Here is a 5,665-nt window from a genome sequence, read left to right on the forward strand (position 1 = left end):
ACTCTCCGAGCCGGCGACTGACTATTCTTGGCGGGGAGCCGAGGCTTAGGTTCGTCAGCATCGGCTGGCTGCCTTACGAGTGATTCTGGGAGTCTTTTGGGGGGAGCGAGTACCCTCTCGAGGCAGTGCTGGATTTAGACCTGTGGAGGCCCATGGGCAGCCAGCCTCTTTGTGGAGGGCCCCCTCATTATAACTACCCAAGAGGGTGGGGTGGCGAGTGAAGCGAGCCTAAACATCTGGGCGTTCCGGGGGGGCGCTATAAGCCCCCCGGGAAAATTGTGAAATTTGAGCATTTCTTAGGAGAATTTTGAAGCCATATGCAGTTACACTGAGGAAAGTAGAACATTGAGACATTTTTAATTAACTGTATATTTATTGATAGAGTACAAATTCCAAACACACACACAAAAGTGAGACATGACTGGAGTCATTCATGTGGTTTCAAGTCGGTTCATAGGAAAACCAGGTTTTCATGAATTTCAAGGAGTTGCCTGCCTAATTTCTATCACGCTTCTTGCTGAACATAGTTTTACGTGATGGATTAGATAAACATGAATTTTAAAGGATGAAAACAAAAATAATCCAAATAAAATATTGTAAGATGTGGAGGCCCCTGGGCAGCTGCCCACTTTGCCCACTCCTGAATCCAGCCCTGCCTCGAGGAGAAGTGGGACTGCTCGCGGGAGCCTTACGCCGGTAGGTCCGGAAGGAGCCATTAATTTGCCCGAAGGACGCAGACGGTGTGTGCCTGGCAGATTATTCGTAGGAGAAGTAGTTGGGCTGAGCTGTGGCTTGCGAAGTCTGGAAGGCACCGAGGGTGGCCGCTCTGAGTTATCTGGCGAGGGACTCCTTACGCGCTGGTGATGGTGAACGAAGGCCTTTGTTCTGCATACCTGCCTTCACATTGTCCTGAGGAAGAGAAATTTTATTTACTAAAATTAACAGATAATGCTTCATACATATTGCACGCACGCACGCACCATCAATTTTCTTCAATCAACCAAACTTATTAACATATTCAACTTTCTTTACTCAACCAACCACATCAACAGCACCAACCTCAATTATCATCCCATCGTGGCAAACACCAATCAATCATGGTGACACTACATATCCTACTATAATCTTACTTTCATCAGCAACAACTTCACCTCTCCCTCACATACAGTACACTGCCTATAGACAACAATCAGTATTTATCTAATACATTTTCTAACGTTCCTACATTGCTTTTCTAACGACTCTATCCGGGTCCTTAAATATCATAAAAACATTATCGATTTCATTAGATAATTTTACATGTAAGTTTTATGCTCCTTAATTTAAAAAGTGACCCACATAATCTCTTCCAAGTCTGGTTCCAAACTCTTCTTCCACTAGTACACTTTTCCTACCTTATATCTCAAAATCTTCCCTCTGTCATTCTATTGATTCTTTATTAAACATAATCAATACACTTTTGTTATTCTATTAAAACCAAGATTTATAACATCCCTATTCTGTATTATTCTAGGTAAATAGACAGTTTCAATATGATTACTAAAGAGATCCCATCTAACCGTTTCCTCTCTTTTAAGTTTTCTTTTATCACATTGAATCTTTATTTCTCTCAGCGTTAAACAGGATAACTCTGCCTCTCAGCTGTTACATTTACCAACTTCTCATAATAAAACCTTTACCTCCCTCTACCCTCGTCTTTTTTTCATATTGTATCCATGCTACCGATCGTATAAAGAATTAAACACATCAGTACATAAAATCAATTTTTTTTCCAATTCCCAAAAATAGAGAATATATTCACCTCCAGACTGGCTGAGCTGTAGTTCATTAATGATGTTTAGAGATTTATTGAAAATTTTAAGAGTAATTCTTCAGTAGAGGAATTCACTGGAGGACGACGCGAGAGAATCGTTACTGGAGGCTACCCTTTGTTTGGAGGGGGACCCCGGGGAGGCTTTGGCTTGGCTGACGTCTTCGCTGGAGGCCGAGGCTTTGGTGCTCGACTTCAGGATGGTGATGTAACTGGCGTGACTCGTCATGTCGTCTTGAGAGGCAGACTTGGAGAGGTTACCTGTGCTCATAGATATACTTCTCTGGATTTTTGACGAGGGACGAGAAGGCTTGGATTTCTTTGGGTTAGTCAGAGTGCCGGTTCGTGTGATGGGCGTTCGTGGAGGAGGGGGAGGTGGAGAGTCCTCCTATTTTCCCTCTGCCTTACTGGTTGGCACGGTCTTTTGGCGCTGAAGAGAAGAGGCGGTCCAGTTTCCCCCAGAGCTGAAGGTTCGTACTCTGGCCGTGACCGACGGATGCTTGGAGTCGCCGCTCTCCCGACTTCCGCCGGTATTTTTGGCACTCGTCATTTGTTGAGTGTCGAAACCTTTGAACATCTTATCATTTTCCTCTAATGCCTGTGCCAATTTGGCATGCAGTTCATGTCCTACATTAGAATTATTTGATCTCGGTAGCAACTGACGATTGTCTACGGAGGCACTTGAGGTAGGCAGACTACCGTAGGCAGTCCTGGGAGGAACTTCGAAGCGCCTCTGCAGAGATGCGACCTTCCCCGCTAGGTTGGCACGCTTGGCCATCGTCTCTGAGCTGACGTGCACCTCGCCCATGTCGTGGTCCTTCTCCCCGACCTCCATGTCGCTGTTGTCCTCGCACACCATCTGTAACGATAAACCAATTTAGCTCATTTTTGTACTAAAAAATTATATCTTAAAGTAAATACCTCCTACATCACTGTTTGTGATATACTTTCAGAAGGAAAGAACTAACAGCAAATACTTTAGGTAAAAACAAACATTTGCTGGTACGGCAGTAATGAATGTATCATGGGTTTGAGTCCTGGCTGAGACACACATGAGAAGGGTGTTATCCAGTGACACTCCCAAATATTATAGATTTCTTCCTGTACGAACACCTAACACTAGTGTTCACAGCAAATTAAAAAAGAACAGACCAACTGGCCCAGCAGCTAATAAACTTTTAAGTGGTGGAATGATAAATTAATAAATTAACAATATTCTTTTACTACAGGAGAAATCACAATAAAACTTAACCATTTTAACCCATTGAGTAACACATTTCTCCAACCTGAAAACAGTCTGACATTACCCATAACAAAACACCTAGAGTGATACTCCTCCTTAAAGAGATAAACAACCTGAGAGTCATACATACCACCAGGAAATGTGATTTTAAATGGCCTCCCTGTTTTCCTAAGTACCGTATTGTGTTGTATAAAACTGTACAGTATTTATTATAAACTCATAACTAATTATTACAGTGCGGTAATCTTCTTACACGATGATGTATGTTACACTGTACGGTAAATCAATAACATCTATGAACAGAAACAAATTCATTTAGTTCAGACAAACACTTCCACAGTACACTTACAGTAATACAGTATTGCATTTAATTGTAGAAAATTAGATGAACCTCACAACAACTCACCCTACTGATTCCTTCTTTGGCTCCGTATAATGTCGAACGACCTGTTGTCCTTCTCGTCCGAGGGTGGAGGAGGCGGCGGGATAATAAACGCAGAGATGTCGTACTCGTTCCCCATCTTACGGTTCTCCGCGCACGTCTGAAGGTTCTGTAAACGGCATCGTATATACAGAACAATTCTCTATTTGTAAATAAGGGAATATCTTGGAGTTCCATGTACTGTATAGTCATCAAAATGGATAAAAACAGCAGCATTATAATGAATGCATAATCACTACATTGCTTACCACACCTCCTTCAGCTGGTGGAGGAATGGTAAGGTTTGCAATGAAGGAATCTATATCTTCGCCCTCCTCTAAGTGAATGCCGGGCTGGCGTAGGGCGGCCAAGGTGAAGCTTGGATCCCTCGCTCCTCCGTTGCCACCCAAGCTTTTGTTGACTACCGCTCCTCCGGTCAGTGGGGAGAAGACGGAGTCACTGAAGACGATGCTGATATTAAGGCTGGTCGGGGAGGTGCTGTCCTCCGTGTCACTTGCTCCTGCTGGACACGTGTAAGACGAAGCTCAAGACCCAATGCTGGTTTTTATTACAGTGACTTATCGTTATTTTACCTTATCCTTCACGTACAATTTTATTTATACAGAACACGTCCTTGATTTTAATGTATACAAGTTTGTTACCTTACAACCTGAGTTATAAATCTTTTATATCTGGTATGAATTCTACCCTTGAAAAAATCCCAAATTAATGAGTCAAAATAAGTCTCTAAGTTAATATGTCAGTGTACGATGTGGGGAGAGTGGTGTCCCTGGTGTGTGGGTAGAGAGGTCCCCCTGGTGTGTGGGTAGAGAGGTGCACTTGGTGTGTGGGTAGAGAGGTGCACCTAGTGTGTGGGTAGAGAGGTGCACCTAGTGTGTGGGTAAAGAGGTGCACCTAGTGTGTGGGTAGAGAGGTGCACCTAGTGTGTGGGTAGAGAGGTGCACCTAGTGTGTGGGTTGAGAGGTGCACCTAGTGTGTGGGTAGAGAGGTGCACCTAGTGTGTGGGTAGAGAGGTGCACCTAGTGTGTGGGTAGAGAGGTGCACCTAGTGTGTGGGTAGAGAGGTGCACCTAGTGTGTGGGTAGAGAGGTGCACCTAGTGTGTGGGTAGAGAGGTGCACCTAGTGTGTGGGTAGAGAGGTGCACCTAGTGTGTGGGTAGAGAGGTGCACCTAGTGTGTGGGTAGAGAGGTGCAGAGATGCCTAGAGAGGTGTGGTGTGTAGAGTGGTGCCCTGGTGTGTGGGTAGAGAGGTGCCCTGGTGTGTGGACCCTGGTGTGTGGGTAGAGAGGTGCCCCTGGTGTGTGGGTAGAGAGGTGCCTGGTGTGTGGGGTAGAGAGGTGTCCTGGTGTGTGGGAGTGGTGCCCTGGTGTGTGGGTAGAGGTGAGGTGCCCTGGTGTGTGGGTAAGAGGTGCACCTGGTGTGTGGGTAGAGAGGTGCCCCTGGTGTGTGGGTAGAGAGGTGCCCCTGGTGTGTGGGTAGAGAAGTGCACCTGGTGTGTGGGTAGAGAGGTGCCCCTGGTGTGTGGGTAGAGAGGTGCCCCTGGTGTGTGGGTAGAGAAGTGCACCTGGTGTTTGGGTAGAGTGGTGTCCCTGGTGTGTGGGTAGAGTGGTGCCCCTGGTGTGTGAGGTGCACCTGGGAGTGTCAGCGGTGCACCTGGGAATGTCTGAGGTGTACCTGGGAGTGTCTGAGGTGTACCTGGGAGTGTCTGAGGTGTACCTGGGAGTGTCAGAGGAGTGCCTGGGAGTGTCAGTGGAGTACCTGGGAGTGTCGGAGGTGTACCTGGGAGTGTCAGGGGTGTACCAGGGAGTGTCAGAGGAGTACCTGGGAGTGTCATTGGAGTACCTGGGAGTGTCAGAGGTGTACCTGGGAGTGTCAGAGGAGTACCAGGGAGTGTCGGAGGTGTACCCGGAGGTGTGGAGTGTCGGAGGTGTGGAGGTGTACCAGGGAGTGTCGGAGGTGTACCAGGGAGTGTCGGAGGTGTGGAGTGTCGGAGGTGTACCTGGGAGGTGTACCTGGGAGTGTCGGAGGTGTACCGGAGTGTCGGAGGTACCTGGGAGTGTCGGAGGTGTACCTGGGAGTGTCGGAGGTGTACCTGGGAGTGTCGGAGGTGTACCTGGGAGTGTCGGAGTGTACCTGGGAGTGTCGGAGGTGTACCTGGGAGTGTCTGGAGG

General features: G+C 46.9%; 1 long non-coding RNA gene across 1 annotated transcript; it reads right to left on the reverse strand.

Moving 5' to 3' along the window:
* Positions 1-532: 532 nt before the first annotated feature.
* Positions 533-4,248, reverse strand: LOC121878247. The gene is made up of 4 exons (XR_006091115.1): positions 3,744-4,248; positions 3,460-3,604; positions 1,802-2,669; positions 533-909 (listed from the first exon to the last, which is right to left on the reverse strand). It is a non-coding gene; the product is annotated as an uncharacterized LOC121878247 (long non-coding RNA).
* Between the last annotated feature and the right edge of the window lie 1,417 nt (positions 4,249-5,665).

This window comes from Homarus americanus, unplaced genomic scaffold (genome assembly GCF_018991925.1).
Source record: "Homarus americanus isolate GMGI-L3 unplaced genomic scaffold, GMGI_Hamer_2.0 scaffold12516, whole genome shotgun sequence".
Taxonomy (NCBI): Eukaryota; Metazoa; Arthropoda; class Malacostraca; order Decapoda; family Nephropidae; genus Homarus; species Homarus americanus.